The following is a 21,637-nucleotide window of genomic DNA, read 5'->3' on the forward strand; positions in this document are numbered from 1 at the left end:
TTCCATATTTTTTTTCAATTCTTCTTTACTAGCCTGCCAGTTGTGAATGGTTTTTCTGTTGGTAGAGGGCTGAAAAGCCACCCAGCCCCTCTGTTTCAATGTTCGTCTACATATGCCATTACTTTCAGTTTATAGCCTGCATCTTATGAATACCTTTCGTTTTTTTCCATTATGAAACTAGCTGTTAACAAAGATATTGTTCTGTTAACAATAACACAAATCACTTTCAATTGAAGTTCACTGGCACCATAGACTGCAATGACATATCATGGGCTAGACAGTGTTCTGGGTCTGTGATGGTTGGGCACAAGTAAGGCAGTGTTAGCAATGTTGTGAATCCCCCCACAACTTATGTTTGTCATGTCAGTACTGTGCTGCCAGTTGAATTCAATGTTTCCAGGTAGAGATGAGTTCCCCACAGCATCAAATATTTGGCCATTTTTAAAACTGGCAGGAATTTTAAATCACACAAGTTACATTTTTATATTAATTTTGAATATAAGATGCACCTGAATTTTGGAGGCAATTTTTCGAAGAAAAAAGGGCGTATTGAAGTCCATAAAACACAGTAATGACATTATAAGGTTACAGATTTTGTAAAATTTTGCGCATTTGTAGGGATCAGCATTGTACCATACTGGTTTGAAAGAACACATTAGTTCAGGCTCATCAACTTAAGTAATCTGAAATGGTTGGCAGACTGTTTATGAATGGTAGATATAAAAACAATAATGAAGGCAATATGAGGATATGTGCCAACAGATGTGCCAACACATAATCACAGTGGGCAAATATGTCACTCCCCTAAAAGAGCTTACTGTTCACTTTGAAGTATTGTAAATGGTGTAGAACTTATACCACAAAGTCATGTGATCTTGATGACACAAGTCATAGCAGTAAAATACGTGCCAGTCAGTTGTACCGAATTAGCGCAGTAATATGGTTTGATATGGAGACTTGATACAATGGCAGCTCCTGCCATTTTTCGATGTGCCCACAGGCGCACCATGAATGAAACTGCCTGAAAGTGCAATAGTCATCCACGACTACAGAAATAAAAAAAATTAAAAAAAAAATTGTTTAGCACTGAACCAAGATCACTGTTTACCTTTATTAAGAGAACATAAAATACAAACAGTCAAATGATATATATCTCATTGCTACACGTTAAACTGAATGTAAAAGAATTTCATGTGAGAGGAGATATTCACTGACTGAACCCTAGAGACAAATTGTATTTCAAACCACCATTCACTCCGGTCAGTTTACTAAAATCCTTTAATAAATTATTACCCTCAGATTGGTCCAAGCCTTGGAATTTATTTCAAAATAAGTTGTGTAGCTGGTTGGCTGAAAACCCATTTAAAAATATACCAGGTTTCTTTGATGTAAATACTGTTAACATGATAGGTTTGTGCAACAATGAACATGTCACTGTTCCACCATTATCCGCTAGGCAAGACTGAACTTCACACTCTGTGGAGTAGTGAAGCACTCAAGGGCAATATGACTCCTGGGACCAAACTGAAATGGATTGCTGCTAGATAGAGCAATGGCATTACAATAGGTGATGGCAGTTTTAGTGTGGTTTTTCAATTTTAGCCATTGCAACTATGCAGTTGACATTGGATTGGATCAAAGAAAGTGACAAAGTTGGTAAACATATAAACCACTTACAGGAACAAACCTCTGCCTTCTCAGTATCTGCTGAGGAAATGTTTGCTTCAAATTTAGGGGAAGAATTAGAAGTGAACTGCTTGGAAGTCACAGAGGGTAAACTGAATATTGTAGTTAGATGGGGAGGAGAGTTGTTGATAGGCAGAAAGGGAGCACAACAGACCAAGAGTGCAGTGATATTTTGGTAAGCTACCAAATCCTGTACTCAGTTGTTACAAGGAAGGTAGAAAATTGTTGATCAATGCCTTAAGGTAGGTACGGTTTCTGCTGTGGTTCCAAGTCAAATTACAGGACTAAGGTGAAAATAGTGACTTTGGAGAACAACAGATTTAAATCTTCTATGTACAAAGTGTACAGAGCAGTTAATGCATTATGTTAATATAGCAAGGGTGGCACTATGTAATCTCACTGAATTCTAGGAGTATTTGAGTGAGGAACTGATACACCCCACCTGGGCTCTGCAGGAATTTGTACAAAAGCTGTATTTGAGGGTACAACAAACAGGAGAGCCATTAGCAGAGTTATATGTGTAATATGAGGTGCAAGGTATGGTATTGTCTGTGTTGAGACCACAGTCATTTGAAGATTTATGAAATGTATTAATCACAGTTTGGTACTGTCTGTTATATGGACATGAAATGAAAGGCAGAGACTGGGATATGGGATTCAAAGGCTACCTTACAGATAACAGGATGCCATGTAGGTGTTTTAGAAGTAGGAGCCCTGGCCATTTTAAACAAGATTGTCCACACATACAGTCGAAGAACAAGGAACATTCTGACTGACTAGAGGTGAGCAATAGGATCAAAGTTAGAGTGAGGAGGCCCAGAATGAGTGGTAGAATAGTGACTTCGTCTGTTGCTCCTATTCCATTTATTTGTCTTAGCGTGAGTGAAAAACCAGACTATGGTCTGCTTGACATAATGCAATGGAAGTGATCAATGGTTCGTCATTTGCTATGTGTAGTACTTATAGATACAGATAAAGAGAGGATTACTCGATACACTGCAAGCATTTATTATATGATACAAACAAATTTAAAATAATTATTTCACATTTTGTATCATTTTAATAATATGTAAGGCACTTCAAATAACTTGATTGTTTTTCACAATACTGGATTTATTTTGAAACTTACTTATGCAGTTTTATTTCCATTTGAAGTCATCGACATTAAAATGGTTAATTATAAACTTTCACATCAACTTCAGAGATAAGATTATAGATAAGTAATTAATTTGTTATGTGAAGGAATCACTTTGGTGTGTAAAGAATCTCTATCCTTCTTAGTGTATTGTGTGAGGTTGTCGTTGTATACGGTCGGCAGGAAAAATATGATGTGAAACTTGGTTTTATATCACGTACATGCTGCATTGTGCCTGTAACTATTTTATTTGAAGAATAATTATTTGAAAGCTTGGAGTAAATGTGATATTTGTGAAAATGAACACCTGTGACTTTTATTATTGTTGTTAAGAAATTCTGCTGCTAAAGAACCAATATCTTTCTGCATCCATCAGGAATCTTAGGAACCTCAAGTCTACTGTGCTGACAAAGGGAAGAAAATGTATTCATTGTCAAGGAAATGAGATAAATGAAACTTGTTGCCTCTATTCCTTATTGTTTAAGAAATTAAGGAATATTTCATCTAAACCAGATCACTGTAAAAAAATGAGTTTTGGAAAAAACATTTTGAATTTTTTATTATTTTTCATGTTATAAGATATAAGAATATGGGCTTGTTAGTATATTAATACTGTGTGTATTAATGCAATAAAATGTTGCAGTAACAGACTCAATAAAGATAACAATGTGTATGGGGCTGGAAATTCCAAAAAATACATTTTAATAAAGGACCTGTATCCTGGAGGGTAATTAGGGACTGGTATTAAACTGGTGACAGGAAAAGCATATACAGACTTGTGGGGATAAGAAATAAATTTCTTTTACAATAAAGTGTTTTATTTGGTTTATTGTGTCGTGAAGAAAAGAAATGTAGTAAAAATGACCAATACAGAGCCAAAGTTGGAAGTAGGAGCAGGTGGGGGTGAAGATTTAGCTGACATGGGAAACTTAGACAAAACAATTAAACAAGAAGATGAAATGTTTGAATTAATAGAGCAGAGGCATGATGATGTAAAAATTATGTTAGTGGGAATAGTACAATTTTTTAAACAGAGTTTAATCGAAAATCAGAGACAATTTCAAAATATGGGACAATCACTTATGAGTGTCAATTAGTCAGTTGCTAATCTCCAACTGTCTACAGACTAGAAAGTTGCAATCTTTGAACAGCTATTGGCAAACAGACTCATAATCTTGGAGAGAAAGTAGGGGGTTTGGAGACCAGAGTTTTGGCTGTAGAAATGAGTGTGGCGGAAGTAGAATCTTAACTGAGTAGTGAACTTAAACGAATAATAGAAACAATTAGAGCAGGCAGAAACGAGTCCAAATTAACAATGAAAATAGTTATGCTGAAATCAAAAATATAGATGAAAATTTCAAAACTTGTACCACTAATGTTAAAACTAATATCAAATAAAATGTTTTCCTGCTGCGAAAGAGAAATTCTGACCTGAACAATCAAAAATAGATGAACTTCCAACCTTAGTTATTGATAACTGTTTGGAATCTGTCACTTCAAAGGATTTATATGGAAAGAAGTATCTGAATTTTTCAAAACTGTATCTGTTTTTCAAAGATTATTAAGGTTTCACACTCAGTTACAGCTTAACTGCTGGTCAAAGTACCTGAAAATTTTGTAATTTTCACGCACATATTTCAGTCACTGATAAGAAATTACACAAACTTATTTTGAAGCAATACTGTAACAATGCTATTGAGTGGTGTAGCTATTTTGTATGGAATGCTTGTTTTTAATGAAAAATGTTGTTATTTTGAGCTGACACTTGTTTCAAGTGAGAGAGAGTAACCATAATCGGTGAAAGTAAAGCCATATCAATTTTTGTTCAGAGGTGATGTCATTTTAGTATGAAAGCAATTTTAAAGAGAAGATTAACAGTACAATATGAGAGTAAAGTGCCACAGAGTGTGGAGAGTAAGAAATGAAGGAAGCCGTCTAACATCACTGGATAGCAGTGAGGTATAGTGTAGTATGCCAATTTATGCTCGTAAGAGAACAAGTTACTTTCTTCCTTTTGCTATGGTGTGGGTAGTGCATGATTCTATATCAGTGGGTAGTGCATGGATCTAGGTCATATAGTACACTTTAATGATTTTGTTGAGTACTATCTAAATGATTTACTACCCTGTGGGAAAAATATATCTAAAAACACAGATGATGTGACTTACCGAATGAAAGTGCTGGCAGGTCGATAGACACACAAACAGACACAAACATACACATGAAATTCAAGCTTTCGCAACAAACTGTTGCCTCATCAGGAAAGAGGGAAGGAGAGGGAAAGACGAATGGATGTGGGTTTTAAGGGAGAGGGTAAGGAGTCATTCCAATCCCGGGAGCGGAAAGACTTACCTTAGGAGGAAAAAAGGGGTATACACTCGGACACACACACATATCCATGTCTGCTTGTGTCTGTGTATGTGCGGATGGATATGTGTGTGTGTGCGAGTGTATACTCCTTTTTTCCCCCTAAGGTAAGTCTTTCCGCTCCCGGGATTGGAATGACTCCTTACCCTCTCCCTTAAAACCCACATCCTTTCGTCTTTCCCTCTCCTTCCCTCTTTTCTGATGAGGCAACAGTTTGTTGCGAAAGCTTGAATTTCATGTGTATGTTTGTGTTTGTTTGTGTGTCTATCGACCTGCCAGCACTTTCGTTCGGTAAGTCACATCATCTGTGTTTTTAGATATATTTTTCCCACGTGGAATGTTTCCCTCTATTATATTCATATCACTGATTTACTACCCTGTTCTATATGAAATGATTAACAATTTTGTATGATTTGGGCAAGGCTAATGGAGAGCTTTTAAATGTTTAATGTTTTCTGTCATATTTAAATTTACTTTGAAAACAAGATTAGCTATACTGTGCAGTTTTTAAATTAATGTATGTAGTGGACAGTATACAAAAACTTAGGTAATCTTGGGGTAACTTGCGAACATTAGATATAATAATAAAGCTAATGATTGACGGAAGAAAACAGAAGTTATCAAAGCTAGTATTGAAGGCAGGGATCTCAGTGAAAGTAGTTGTGTAACTAGTTATGGTAAACAACAAGGTGTGTGGTTTGAGAGTGGGTGAGTTAGCATGTAACTGGTGACCACTGTAGCAATAAATTGTGTATTCATGCAACTGTGACTGATAAAATAAAAATTTATCAAATATTTCTCTATATTATACAGTTGTGGACCTTCCGTTCCAAACCAGCATGTCTCGAATCAGCAAAACATTCTTTTTCAACAAAATTTCTAGTGCTCAGTGAACTGATCTCATTCTCACACATAAAATACATTTCACACATATTAAATATATTTCACATGTTTTTGTACACCTATTTCACCTGTATGTCTAGCAAAGTTTACCCTTCAATTTCATTACGATGTAGTTCAACTTTTATGGCATTGTATCTCCTGAACTATGTGCTGTGCAGTCATATAATTTTGCAGGTACATCCAGAGGTATATGTGGCTACTGTCTGCAAAACGTGTTTGAATAGAATTAGTAGTAAAGAAATAGTAAATTAAAATGTCATGTATGATGCAGCAGTTTCTCATGTATCTCAGTGTTTATGATATCATATCTTTTGAACTATGTGTTGTACAATGCTATATTTTTGTAAGTACTTTCAATGGAAAATGTGGATACTGTCGGCAAAAGCTCTTGCAAATGGAATAAGTAGCAATGAAATAATGGATTTAAGCCTCTTGCATGATGCAGTAGTTTTACATCCATTCCGTGTTTGTCATATCCCCCAAACTAATTGTTGCAAATGATGTAATTTAAATTCAGTGAATGCTGTCAGAAAAATGTGTCATTCATACTGTTGCTAGTAAAAAAGTAATAAATGTCTTGCTTCATGTGGCAGTTTTACTGCATGAACAGCGACAATGTAGTAAATAGAAAACCTTTTTACTTTCATAATTATATGGGGCTGTCAGTATGAAAAACGTTTGTAAAGATTTGAAACTGCGTGTAAAGTTTTTTGCAAATCTCCAAGTCTCTCATTCTCAAATAATGGATGAGCAAATTATGGGTATTCTCATGCCGTAGCTACATTGCTTTTTCTCCCCCCCCCCCCCCCCCCCCGCCTTCCCCCCCCCTCCCCCCGCCCCACACACACACGCACACACACACCTTTGACACATAGGTGTTTCTTACCTCCACAGTGATTCTTCCCAGGTAGTAAATGATATGTGTACCACGATTATTTGAAATTGATCTAGCGGCCTAGAAGAGATGTGGAACATATGTATGTACATATATACATAAAAATATGGTTATAATAGAGGGAAACATTCCACGTAGGAAAAATATATCTAAAAACAAAGATGTAGTGACTTACCACTACATCTTTGTTTTTAGATATATATACATAAAAATGTACACTGAGGTGACACAAGAAATGAGATAACCTCTAATATCATGGCAGACCTCCTTTTACCTTGCATGATACAGCATTGACTCAACAAGTCCCCTGCAGAAATACCGAGCCTTCTGGCACTATAGCTACTCTTAATGGCAAAAGTGTTGGCGGCACAGGATTTTGTGCATGAACTAATGTCTTGATTATGTCCCATAAATGTTCAATGGGATTCATATCAGGTAATCTGGGTGGTCAAATCATTTGCTCAAATTGTCCAGAACATTCTCCAAACCGCTCATGAACAGTTGTGGCTCAGTGACATGGTACATACTCATCCATAAAAATTACATTGTTGTTTGGGATCATGGAGTCCATGAATGGCTGCAAGTGGTCTCCAAGTTGACAAACATAACTACTTCCAGTCAATGTTCAGTTCAGATGAATCAGAAAATTGAGTCCATTCAATGTAAGTAGAGCTTACAGTGTTACGGAGCCACTACCAGCTTGCACAGTGCCTTGTTGACAACTGGGGTCTATGGACTCATGGGGTCTGTGCCACACTCAAAACCTACCATCAGTTCTTACCAACTGAAATTGGGACTCATCTGACCAGGACATGGTTTTCCAGTCATCTAGGGTCCAAACAATATAGTCACGAGTGCAGGAGAGATGTTGCAAGTGGAGTCTTACTATTAGCAAACGCACTCACATCATTTGTCTGCTGCCATAGATCATTAACACCATATTTCACTTCACTGTCCTCATGGGTCCGTTTTTCATACATCCCACATTGATATCCATGGTTATTTCGTGCAGTGCTGCTTGTCTGTTACCACTGACAATTCTACGCAAACACCACTACTCTCAGTCGTTAAGTGAAGGCCATCAGGTTCTATGTTGTCCTTGGTGAGAGTTAATGCCGGAAATTGGTATTTTCAGCACACTCTTGACACTGTGGACATCAGAATAATGACTTCCCCAATGACTGCCACAATGGAATGTCCCATGCATCTATCTCCAACTACGATTCAACATTAAAAGTCTATTAATTCCTGCCATGAAGCCATAATCACATAGGACACATGAATCACCTGCGTACAAACGATGGCTCTGCCAATGCACTGCCCATATTGCTATCCCAAGACTTTTGCCAGCTTGGTGTATAAATTGTACAGTAGGACACTCTCCTCTATCATCATCTTTTTTTTATAGAAATAGACGATACCAGGAATATTTTCGAATCTTGTATAGGTTAAAATTATCTCAGCTGTTTAACTATAAGAATTTCACTTGATTTTGTATACGATACATTTTATTTCAGGCCAAAATGTAAAAAAATAAATTACTTTATTACAATCAATATGTATGAACTCTTCTTTAAGAATATATAAAATATTGAAATATCTGGTATACTTAAAATTCCTATTATTAATTATGCAATCTTATGCTAACTATTAAATTTACTTCTGGATTCATTTACAAAATAAGGATATAACTTGGTGAAGATCCTTCTTTTGTCAAGAAAGTCTGTAAACTCTTTTGTTTTGTAAACTCTTTGGAATATTGTTAGTACCACAGCATGAGTTAAGGGTACTGGGCATGCCTCTGATGGAATAAGATGTATTTTTATGTTTGGCAATAACAATGTCAGTTTGTGTTCTAAAGTGGAGATTGTAAAGTCAGTGTGATATAGAAGAAAGTGAAAAAAAGGTGCAATCAGAATTCATGCAACAGGCATTCTTAATATTTATCTAATCATCTGGAACCCACAAAGTTAAAAATGTCAGCCTCAAGAATCTACCCCTAGATGTACTGCAGCCAACAACGAGAAAATGAAGATAAGAAAAAAAGTATTTTGTACATCTTACTCCTCTCAAAGCATTTGAAACCAAGCAATTAATCTCTCGGAAGAGACTGAAAAATTTACTGGTGATGTGTGGGACGGTAAGATTACAATTGGGGGCTCATCTGGGATCAGTTAACTGATAATGAAGTCTTGTCTATTGCAGAAGAAGAAGGGACAGTGAGTTGTGCCATTTGCAGTTTATATATAAATGAAGTCCCAATCACGTGAAAAAAGAAGACCCAGGGACTTCCTGACAAAGTTGTATCAACAGTGACGAGATACTATCAACAATGACAGAACAGATGAATTGCTAGAGGACTTTACAACTATGACAAAGGATATCAAAAAGCAAAGATAAGTACAAATTAGTTATGAATTTTTTTTTTTTTTTTTTAGAGGTACCAGTGATGACGTGAAAGCTGTAGGACCCAGCCAGGACGTGTTTGAACAAAGTGATTGTGTAGTCAGCAAAGAAACAATAAAAATATTTTGCAGTTGATTTTGGCAAAACTAGAGGAAATGAAGATGGATAAAAATAGCAAATTTAGTTCTGTTGATGATCAGTTAACTAAATGAAAACAGATAACAATAGCAAATTTACTGCAGTTAATGAGCAGATAACTGAAATAAGGACGGACAATGACAGCAAATGTACTTCACTACAAGGACAATTAAGATACCTAAAAACTGAAAACAATAGTAAAATGGATGGGGTACAATGTCAGATATACCGACTTAGTAATCAGGTTTCAGAGCTAAAAAAATGGCTTGTCAGAGGAATAAAAAGGTGTGAATGAAAAAGTTGATGTCTTAGAAAATAAATGTACTGTTTTGGAAAATAATCTAGCAAGTGAATCTGCATGACAGACAAAGAATGTTAATGATGCCAGAGTTGAAAAGAAGGCTGTAGCAGAAAAAAATGGAACAGAACTTGAGTAGTTTGGATCAAAAAAAATTTTAATGTTGAAAACAGTATGTAAACTAATGTAAATGTTTTAGATAAAAAAATTTCAGCAGTTTAGGAAAATTGGATTCACAAAAATCTGTATTCAAAAAATGGTATTGTGTGGTCCAACATTTCAATCAAAAGTCTTCCATCAGACAATATACATCCAGTGGATTTTCTGCACCACTGTAGAGATAGTTTTGTGACAGGTATGAGTGACAATCAAGAAATTAAATTTGTTAAAAGATGTTTTGAAGGTGAAGCTCTGCCTTGGGTAAATCTAAATTTAAGTCAGTGGGAAATGTATCAAAGTTTCGAAAAAAGTTGGTTGGAAGCTGAACAGGGGAGAATTAAAAGTGAATTTTTGAATATAATAGGGATGGTACTTTGAAAGAGTTTTGTAAGAACCAACTTAAGAAATTAACACACCTTGACAAACCATTTGATGAAATGACATTGACTGATGCACTAAAAAGGAGATTACCAGAAAGGTTGTAGTAGGATTTAGTACACAGACCTGATGATTGTCTTGAACAATTTTTACGATATGTTGACAGGCTGGATAGAGCAGTATAAAGAAGCATGTACCATAACAATCAGAATGATAGAGATCACAATGGTAATAACTACAGAAACAGAGATAATGATAATTTATATCAGGGTCAAAATGGTAATAGATAAAGAAATTTTGAATATCACCAGAATGGGAATAAAGGGGGTAACCATGGGCAATTTAATAGGAGAAACAATCATAGAGGTAACTATTTGGGAAACGGCAATGAAGCTCCACAGTTTTGGGGCAGGAAACACAACAACCACAGTACCCCCAAATTACACTTGCAATTAGATAATAATAACAGTGTTAATAATGTGGCACAGATATCTGAAGTTGAAAAGAAGGAGCATTGGATTTCTCATTTATGTTTTAATTAAAAGTTTTTGGATATTATGTGTAATTATAGTGATGTACGTACCAATCACCGAACTAGAATGTGAGAGTAATGAGAACTTTTATGTTGTATGTACTAATGATTTTTTCCCTTGGTCAGAAAACAGTGTTATTGATGTATGTAAAACAGGTGATGACTGTATTGGATCTGAATTAGGCAGTATTTTTGATGTAGAGATATAACTGGGGTTCGTAAGTCTGAAACTGGTAGCTTACTGCAAATGAATGTAAGTGAGGTGTGTGACTTAGATGGTGATGAGACTTGTGTTGTTAATGATGTTGTTGATGAAGTAAGTTTGGAAGAATGTGATGATGATAATGATGAGTATCAGGTAGTTGTGGAGTTTAAGAATAATGAAGTTTCAGAGTTGCTTGCGAATACAGATAAGGTAAGTGATGTGTGTGATGATGTAAGTAAGAGTCATGGTATACCAGTCCAGTCAAAGCAGTTTTTCATTAAGGTCATGCAGAGTGATGATCCAAACAGTAAAGGTGAGTTACCTGTAAACTAGAGAACGAAGCTGAAAACTTTTTGCAATTTGTTTGGGACCAGATTGATGATAACATATATAAATGTGCATTCTGGAATAAGTTAGCTGTGGCTAGTCAAAATTTGTATCAAAATTGGTAGAATGAAGTGAACGAAGATCTAAGTAGGAAGTGTAATTTTGACAGTAACATATTTTGTGTTCCTTCTGTAATACATGATGTTAGTTGTGCTATGGAATCCATTCATTGTGTTCAATCTTTACGTGAAAATATGAGTAACCAAAGTAATTCTATGATACCAGCAAAGTTGATAAAACCTTGCAAAAACAGTGCAGATGTAGCATTTCATGAAATTGAAAGTGATATTTTACATGAAGTATCTAATTTTTTGTTTTGTTTGTTTGTTCTTTTTCCATTGGCATGAATTCAGTATGTAAGGTGATGTGATCTTTAGAGTTCTATCTTATCCATTGACTGAGTTTAAATCTATTTGTAGATTCATGAAACTATATAATTGTGTTTAGCTTGTCATCAGTTTAGTATGCAAGATGATCTGATTTCTAAAGTTTTGTCTTGTCTATTGACTGAGTTAAAATCTATGATACATTATATAATTATGTTTGGTAATGGATTTGTGCTTCAGAATTTGATACATATGTGCCTTGAGACTAAATGAGTAGATCCTTTTACAATTCTGAAATGGGACAATGTTCTTAATTTGTACTATAAAAATTGGGGATAGTATCTTGGTATATCTGTATCACCTTGTTAGTTCATTTTTTTTCATTGCATTTAACTCTGTTTATTAATGTTGCATATGTGAACATTTTTTAATCATACTTGACATAAATCCCATATAACTGACTTTGAAAAATGAATAGGGAGAGCATATCTTGTGTGATATGAAGAAGGTATTGAACAGCATATTTAGTACACAAAACAATGTTTCAGGATTTTGATGTGAATGCGAGACAGTGAATTACCCATTTGCTGGAGCATGTGGTGAGAACACTAGGAAGGAAACTAAGAGATGTGGGGGCATCCACTCCCCACACTGCTGCACGGTTGTACCCTGCTAGACCAGTCGAATTACAAGAGATCATAGGTGCTGGGTAAGGTACTCTAGCATTTGTTAACTAAATCGGTGATGTGACTGAGATTTGTAAATTGTTGACCAAGACTACGAAAAACAGTATTATTTAACATAAATGTATGTTTCTTCAATTAGAGGTGTTGACTCCTCAATATATTATGTAACTTTAAATCAGTATGATTTTTTTATCAGCTGTAAATGAATCTTCTAGGTTTTTATGAAAGTAGGTTTGTTTGTAGGGAAAATCAGCAGATAGGGTGAAAGACATTTACTAGTATAGACAATATAACAAGATGTATACATGTCTGATTTCATACACTGATTTTGGTCCTCAAGCTACTGGACTGTGTCATCATTCAAAGCTAACTATGACTCTGTTTACCTGTATTTATCCAGAATATTCTATCTGAGGTTGTGTATAGCTGGCTTTGGTTGGAGGGATTGGTGGCAAAGAAGTGTTTCCATGACAGGGATCAGGAGAAGGAGAACAGGTCTTTGACAAGTCCAACATGGTTAAATTTGTTTCTGGGACTAAAGGTGAGGTCTTTGGATAGGACTAAAACTTCTGTGAGGCTGAGAACTTTGGTGTGGAAAGGTTTACAATGATGTTACTGGAATGGGTTTACTCTGGTTTTGGTGGAGTGTTGGTAAGGAGTTTTCAGGGAGGTTGTTGTTGTTGTTGTGGTCTTCAGTCCTGAGACTGGTTTGATGCAGCTCTTCATGCTACTCTATCATGTGCAAGATTCTTCATCTCCCAGTACCTACTGCAACCTACATCCTTCTGAATCTGCTTAGTGTATTCATCTCTTGGTCTCCCTCTACAATTTTTACCCTCCACGCTGCCCTCCAATACTAAATTGGTGATCCCTTGATGCCTCAAAACATGTCCTACCAACCGATCCCTTCTTCTAGTCAAGTTGTGCCACAAACTTCTCTTCTCCCCAATCCTATTCAACACCTCCTCATTAGTTATGTGACCTACCCATCTAATCTTCAGCATTCTTCTGTAGCACCACATTTTGAAAGCTTCTATTCTCTTCTTGTCTAAACTATTTATTGTCCATGTTTCACTTCCATACATGGCTACATCCATACAAATACTTTCAGAAATGACTTCCTGACACTTAAATCTATACTCGATGTTAACAAATTTCTCTTCTTCAGAAACGCTTTCCTTCCCATTGCCAGTCTACATTTGTATCCTCTCTACTTCGACCACCATCAGTTATTTTGCTCCGCAAATAGCAAAACTCATTTACTACTTTAAGTGTCTCATTTCCTAATCTAATTCCCTCAGCATCACCAGACTTAATTCGAATACATTCCATTATCCTCATTTTGCTTTTGTTGATGTTCATCTTATATCCTCCTTTCAAGACACTATCCATTCCGTTCAACTGCTCTTCCAAGTCCTTTGCTGTCTCTGACAGAATTACAATGTCATTGGTGAACCTCAAAGTCTTTATTTCTTCTCCATGGATTTTAATACCTACTCCGAATTTTTCTTTTGTTTCCTACACTGCTTGCTCAACATACAGATTGAATAACATCGGGGAGAGGCTACAACCCTGTCTCACTCCCTTCCCAACCACTGCTTCCCTTTTATGCCCCTCAACTCTTATAACTGCCATTTGGTTTCTATACAAATTGTAAATAGCCTTTCAGTCCCTGTATTTTACCCTGCCACCTTCAGAATTCGAAAGAGAGTATTCCAGTCAACATTGTCAAAAGCTTTCTCTAAGACTACAAATGCTAGAAACGTAGGTTTGCCTTCCCTTAATCTTTCTTCTAAGATAAGTCGTAGGGTCAGTATTGCCTCACATGTTCCAGTATTTCTACGGAATCCCAACTGATCTTCCCCTAGGTCAGCTTCTACCAGTTTTACCATTCGTCTGTAAGGAATTCGCGTTAGTATTTTGCAGCCGTGACTTATTAAACTGATAGTTCAGTAATTTTCACATCTGTCAACGCCTGCTTTCTTTGGGATTGGAATTATTATATTATTCTTGGAGTCTGAGGGTATTTCGCCTGTCTCATACATCTTGCTCACCAGATAGTAGAGTTTTGTCAGGACTGGCTCTCCCAAGGCCGCCAGTAGTTCTAATGGAATGTTATCTACTCCCGGGGCCTTGTTTCGACTCAGGTCTTTCAGTGCTCTGTCAAACTGTTCACGCAGTGTCATATCTCCCATTTCATCTTCATCTACATCCTCTTCCATTTCCACAATATTGTCCTCAAATACATCGTCCTTGTGTAGACCCTCTATATACTCCTTCCACCTTTCTGCCTTCCCTTCTTTGCTTAGAACAGGGTTTCCATCTGAGCTCTTGATGTTCATACAAGTGGTTCTCTTTTCTCCAAAGGTCTCTTTAGTTTTCCTGTAGGCAGTATCTAACTTACCCCTAGTGAGATAAGCATCTACATCCTTACATTTATCCTCTAGCCATTCCTGCTTAGCCATTTTGCACTTCCTGTCGATCTCATTTTTGAGACGTTTGTATTCCTTTTTGCCTGGTTCATTTACTGCATTTTTATATTTTCTCCTTTCATCAATTAAATTCAATATTTCTTCTGTTACCAAGGATTTCTACTAGCCCTCGTCTTTTTACCTACCTGATCATCTGCTGCCTTCACTATTTCACCCCTCAAAGCTACCCATTCTTCTTCTACTGTATTTCTTTCCCCCATTCCTGCCATTTGTTTCCTTATGCTCTCCCTGAAACTCTGTACAACCTCTGGTTTAGTCAGTTTATCTAGGTCCCATCACCTTAAATTCCCACCTTTTTGCAGTTTCTTCAGTTTTAATCTACAGTTCATAACCAATAGATTGTGGTCAGAGTCCACATCTGCCCCTGGAAATGTCTTACAATTTAAAACCTGGCTCCTAAATCTCTGTCTTACCAATATATAATCTATCTGAAATCTGTCAGTATCTCCAGGCTTCTTCCACGTATACAACCTTCTGTTATGATTCTTGAACCAAGTGTTAGCTATGATTCAGTTGTGCTCTGCGCAAAATTCTACCAGGCGGCTTCCTCTTTCATTTCTTAGCCCCAATCCATATTCACCTACTACATTTCCTTCTCTCCCTTTTCCTACTACTCAATTCCAGTCACCCATGACTATTAAATTTTCGGCTTCCTTCACTATCTGAATAATTTCTTTTATTTCATCATACTTTTCTTCAATTTCTTCGTCACCTGCAGAGCTAGTTGGCATATAAACTTGTACTACTGTAGTAGGTGTGGGTTTCGTATCTATCTTGGCCACAATAATGTGTTTATTATGCTGTTGGTAGTAGCTTACCCGCATTCCTATTTTTTTATTCATTATTAAACCTACTCCTGCATTACCCCTATTTGATTTTGTATTTATAACCCTGTATTCGCCTGACCAAACGTCTTGTTCCTCCTGCCACTGAAATTCGCTAATTCCCTCTATATCTAACTTTAACCTATCCATTTCCCTTTTTAAATTTTCTAACCTTCCTGCCCGATTAAGGGATCTGACATTCCACGCTCCGATCCATAGAACGCCAGTTTTCTTTCTCCTGATAACGACATCCTCTTGAGTAGTCCCCACCCGGAGATCCGAATGGGGGACTATTTTACCTCCGGAATATTTTACCCAAGAGGACGCCATCATCATTAACCATACAGTAAAGCTGCATGCCCTCGGGAAAAATAACGGCTGTAATTTCCGCTTGCTTTCAACCGTTCGCAGTACCAGCACAGCAAGGCTGTTTTGGTTAGTGTTACAAGGCCAGATCAGTCAATTATCCAGACTGTTGCCCCTGCAACTACTGAAAAGGCTGCTGCCCCTCTTCAGGAACCACACGTTTGTCTGGCCTCTCAACAGATACCCCTCCATTGTGGTTGCACTTACAGTACGGCTATCTGTATTGCTGAGGCACGCAAGCCTCCCCACCAATGGCAAGGTACATGGTTCATGGGGGGGTTCAGGGAGGTGGCAAGTTGAAAAGCTGAGTTAGGTAGGGTCTGTGTGCTATGAGCAGTTAATGAGAACACTGTGGGTAGGTTAAGGGTTGGATAGTAATGCACTGAGGTGGCAGTAGGATGTCAGCAGGTGGATAGCTCATGGGAATGGTGTCCGGAATGCACCTCCAGGTGCTGGAGAGCAAGGGATTCCTGTCTGCAACTCAACATGTCATCTTTACAGTGAGTAGCAGTGTATCATTTCCTTATATAATTGATATTCCAGCCTAGAGTTCCCACCGTTTGATATGTTAAAGTAATTGATTTCAATTCTGATACTGGAAATGATACAAAATTCCTAATGTGTTACATCTGTTCCTCAGCTGTTTAAGAAACAGGAGTATTTCATCCGAACTGGTTTGCTGTAAGAAACAATGTCTGGAAAGACAGATTAGAAAGGGAAGATCATTATCACTGATTAGTGAAGAATGATACTACAAGCACCAATCACTCTGTCAGTTTCTCCTGTAGAGTACTAGACACAGGACTTGCAGAGTGACCAATTCTAGTAAACTGTATGTGTTGGGGGAAGTCACCATTAAGTTCAGGATCCAGAGTTTCACTTGGAAATGTAAGGTGATGTTAGCACATCAGTTAGCTGTTTTGATTTCTTGGTTCTAACTTTATCCAACACATGGGCCACGTTGTTGATTGTAGGGAATAGGAATTTCAATTCCTTTGTCATATGGAGTGTAGATGTAAATTTTGTGAGCATTCTTGTGAGTGACCAATTCATATTAAAGGTGTCAGAGAAACAGATAAACAAGAGCCTGATAATTTTAGCCATCTAACTTCCAAGCAGGCTGCCCAGTTGTACCATGTATTTTAATCATGTGTGGATTTGCTTTAAAATGTTTTGGGGTTCACTAAATTTGGTGAGTACAAGAGTGAATTATGAGAACATTGAAAATACCAGGTCAATCAGAGGTTCCATGAGTGATTAAAATCTGTATGAATTTAATTGTGTTCCATTTGAGCCCTCAACCAGGGAAGCAGTACTATCCCATCTGCTAGGTAGTATTTTTTTGTATATCAGATTTAAATTTGTCTACCACTACCTGAATGATTTGGTTATCTTCAGTGAGAATTTTTTGAGCATGTTAGGCACATCAAGGAGCTCTTGTATTGGTTAAGGGAGATAGGGCTCACAGTCAGCCTTCTAAGGAAAAATTTGCTGTCACACATCATTTTTGAACACATAGTTTCTCTCCAGGGAATTACTGTCAATCAGAGCAGTGTTGAAGCTATTCGTAACTGTCAAGCACCTGAGTCCCAAAGATGCAAGGTTCGTCAGAATGATAAATTTTTTTGGAAGTTCATACCTAACATCACCTAAATTGGAGATTCGTTGAATGAATTGAGAAAGGAAAGAAGGAAATTTGAATGGTATCCTTCGCAAAAAGTGACCATCGAGGGTCTTAAGATGGCACTAGCAACAGTGCCTTATTAACAATTGCTGAGTTTTCAAAGCAATTTATAGCTCAGTTGATGCCCCAGTGATGGGTGTGGCAGCTTATCTGTTTGAAAGAACAGCCATTAGGGAGATGCCAGATAGGGTGTGGCTCTTGCAGTTTGTTGACACTAAGTTAAATATTCAGTTTACAAATTAAAATTGTTGAGTTGTGCTGTTTGCCCTCAAGAAATTCTAGATATATCGGGAGCGTCATCAGTTCATTCATGAAATGGATAACCAGGTCCTTAGCTGGATACTAGGAAGACTGAGATGGACAGAGTGCATTGCCAGATGGGTAGTCTGGATCTCCACCTACCAGTTTACAGTGAATCACATACACAAAGTGGAAAGTGTTATTGTTGATGGCACTAGTTGTATGTTTGTGGAAGACAGTAATGAACATTCTAGCGAAGAGACATGTCAAGGAAGCAGTCAATGGGAAATAATGTTCATTAGTGCTGCACTCACCCATGTGCAAGGGTTGTTTAAGGACATTGTGGAACACCAGGATTCTAACATTAGGTTAAGGGAAATTAAGGTAAAAATGAAGGTAAGTGGAAGAATGAAGCCTTATCATTTAAATGGTAATGTTCTGTGTCGTCCAGAGAGGAAAAATAAATGGATCAAAATAGTTTTACCATCTGAAATAATACCAGTCATATTTAGTACCACAAGTCACCGACTGGTATTCATTTCCAGACACTTGAAACTCAGATGAATGCGGAGAATTTTTTATGGCACATCATGGACAAAGAGATCAAGATGTGGGTCCAGTCAGTGTGCAGTAAGTAAACCAACACTGAGTACCTGACAGGGATTCTTAACTTCCATGGAGATGGTGTACATAGATTATGTACATAGATTCTGTAGGCCCCTTTCCATAGTCATAAACCAGAAATAGGTTCACTCTGTTTTGTATAGATGCCTTTACCTACTTTTTCTGTTTGTTACTAATGCATAATGCTACCATGCAACGGAGCATCAATTGTTTGCAGTCCTTGTTTGACACTTTCTGGCAATTTTCTTATCACATCACAGCATTCATCTTGATGCTATTGTGGGGCTTACATTGTGGAAGGGGAATTGTGCATACCACTGCAATCCCATATTACCCTAAAACTACATTCCAGGCATGTTAACCACAGTTTGTACTCTGCCCTCATAGCCTACCACCATCAGGTTCATTCCAGGTGGAATCAGCCACTTAACTGGTTGGCTTTCGTCTTCAATATTGCTGCCCAAGAATCTCATTAGCAAACTTCTGCCAGCCTTATGTTTGCATGCAAGTCCAAATCACTGCTAGACAATATGTGATGGTTCTACCAACTGTTGCCTAAACAAATTGATGCAGTGCAAAATTGTGACATTTGGAAGTGGGAAGGGGTAATCTGAAGCATAGTCTTTCACAGAGATGCCCAGAGATACAAGAGGAGGTGGCCATATGATCTCAGTCTGTGTGGCAGTGTCTGGGTGCAGAACTTTCTGGTGGTGACTAAGGAGAATGTAAACAGTAATTGGGAAGTTGCTGCCATAGATTATGTAGCTGGTACAAATTCTCTGGTTTGTAACTCCAGTCACTATACTCGTCAAAAACCCACAAAGCAGAAGGTTTTTCTGTGTTTATTTATCCAAAACTAAACCTGTAAGAAATAGTCTAAGAAGTAATTTATATTGATTTTGAGCCTACGTAAGGAAAAAAATGAACTTATTAAAATTGTTGTGTCTATTTGAACTGCCACTGATTTATGTATAAATATAGATTTTTAATGTACATTAAATTTCATATTCATAAAGAAGTCATGATAGTTCTGTAAGCTCTATCCCGATCCATACATGTGATATTTTTTGTAATTTTTTTTAAGCTTATACCTTTATAATTAACTGGAGTCACGAAAATGGTAAAATAAAGAAAGAGCTGCTTCAGCAAGGTGATTTGAACAATATGTCTTAACTGTAGTCCCACCACTGAATACAGAAATGAACATTGTTTGTCTGAATTGTCCTGCCCAGAAACTTGCTCCATGGAGATGTTTTGAGGGTAGGAGGATGAGCTGTGATGGACACAGCACCACTACACTTGTGCCCCTTGGGCATGTTTGAATTTTGCAGTGGCCACCACGGCTACCTATTAAGTGATAGGGGAAATAAGGTCAGTGTTGGCCTTAGAGCAGCGAGGTACTCGCAGACAGTATGACTCCTGGGCCTGAGCTGAAAACATTGAATGGGTGTTTCGCTCGGTGATTGCTTCCAGATATAGCAGTGTCCTTAGCACAGGTGACACACTTGGAAGTCTTGTCAAGTGTGGTGGAAGTTCTCTTACATGACCACATTAACAAGTTTCAAGATGCAACTGCCACATGCTAATAAAGGACACCAAGAAGAGCTTTCGTAATCGTGTGTTAAGGGCAACCTTGAGTAGGTATACTGCAAAATTGCCGTTTGTCTTTTTCTTATTTGAGTACTGGTGCCACTGGGAGCTTTAATGTGGCTTTTCAGTTTTGGCTGTAGTACCTATCCAGTTGCATCCTATCTGTTAAATTTTGATGTTGTCCACAAAGTTTGTGCCTTTTTTAATTTGGCCATATCTGTTATTATGATGTCTATAATAAAGTACAGGGAGGAAAAAAAAGGAATGACCAAATTTTCAGGAAACATTCCTCACGCATAGAGGAGCTTGAATTATCCAGCAAAAGTTGTGTTTCTGATGATTAATGTGACTATGAAGAGAAGTAAAAATAAGCTCTAACATCAAAGTGTTTGTGGACCCATGTCCATACAACATTCTTTCTTCTTCTACATTTGAGAAATGTTTCCTGGAAGTTTAGCCATACCCTCTTGTTACACTCTGTATATCTGAAATTATATACGTCTGTAATTTTGTAGCTTATCCCATTGTATATGTGGGCAATTGTGAATGAGGATAAAGATTATGATTCTGGTGAGTGTCATGCCACATCAACGACAACCGGTTTCAAACTATACAGGAGTTACTGTAGTCAGTGTATGTAAAAACATCTCAGACAGTGTTCCAGTGATAATTGTGAAGAGAGCTATTTGCAATGGGCATGCAGTCGGGTCCTTCACAAAAGGCCATTGCTCACAGTGACCTTTAAAATTGCACACCTTCATTGGGCCAAATGGCACAGAAACTCAATAGTAACTGACTGATGGCATGTTGTGCAACTCGATGAGAGTAGTGATTTTGTCTCTTTTCAAATAAAGCAAGATTTTGAGTGCACTTATTGCGTGTTGAACTCACAGTGTGAGGATGCCATAATTCACGATGAAGGTGGTTATGAGATGTTTTGGGGGTGTACTATGGCTGGAGCTCACTCCTTTGGGTTACCATGGACACAAACCAGGTTGTTATTTTAGCATACTTGGTGGCCAAGTGCTGCCCTTCCTTGTACATTTTGATGATGAGTACACCACGAACACTACTGTCCTCTAAGATGAAAACAGTCATGTTCACAAGGCTGTATGCATACATTTCTCATTCAACAAACACTTAGGCTCCCTGTTGCACCTTGACTGGCCTGATAAAAAGTCCAATCACTATCTGATAGAAACTGCTTGGGTCTATTTGGAACAATGGGTGAAATGATTCCTGCAGTTTGATAGCTCTGCTGGATCCAAACATCAATGAGTAACTTCAGCTGGATTAGCATACTGGTGGAAACTTGT

The 21,637-nt window shown here is 37.4% G+C and overlaps 1 protein-coding gene across 1 annotated transcript in view; it reads right to left on the reverse strand.

Moving 5' to 3' along the window:
• The window catches only part of LOC126481576 (SCY1-like protein 2), a 691,940-nt gene that overhangs the window by 102,491 nt on the left and 567,812 nt on the right, over positions 1 to 21,637 (reverse strand). The gene's annotated exons all lie outside the window — the stretch shown is intronic.

This window comes from Schistocerca serialis, chromosome 5 (assembly GCF_023864345.2).
Source record: "Schistocerca serialis cubense isolate TAMUIC-IGC-003099 chromosome 5, iqSchSeri2.2, whole genome shotgun sequence".
NCBI classification, from domain to species: domain Eukaryota; kingdom Metazoa; phylum Arthropoda; class Insecta; order Orthoptera; family Acrididae; genus Schistocerca; species Schistocerca serialis.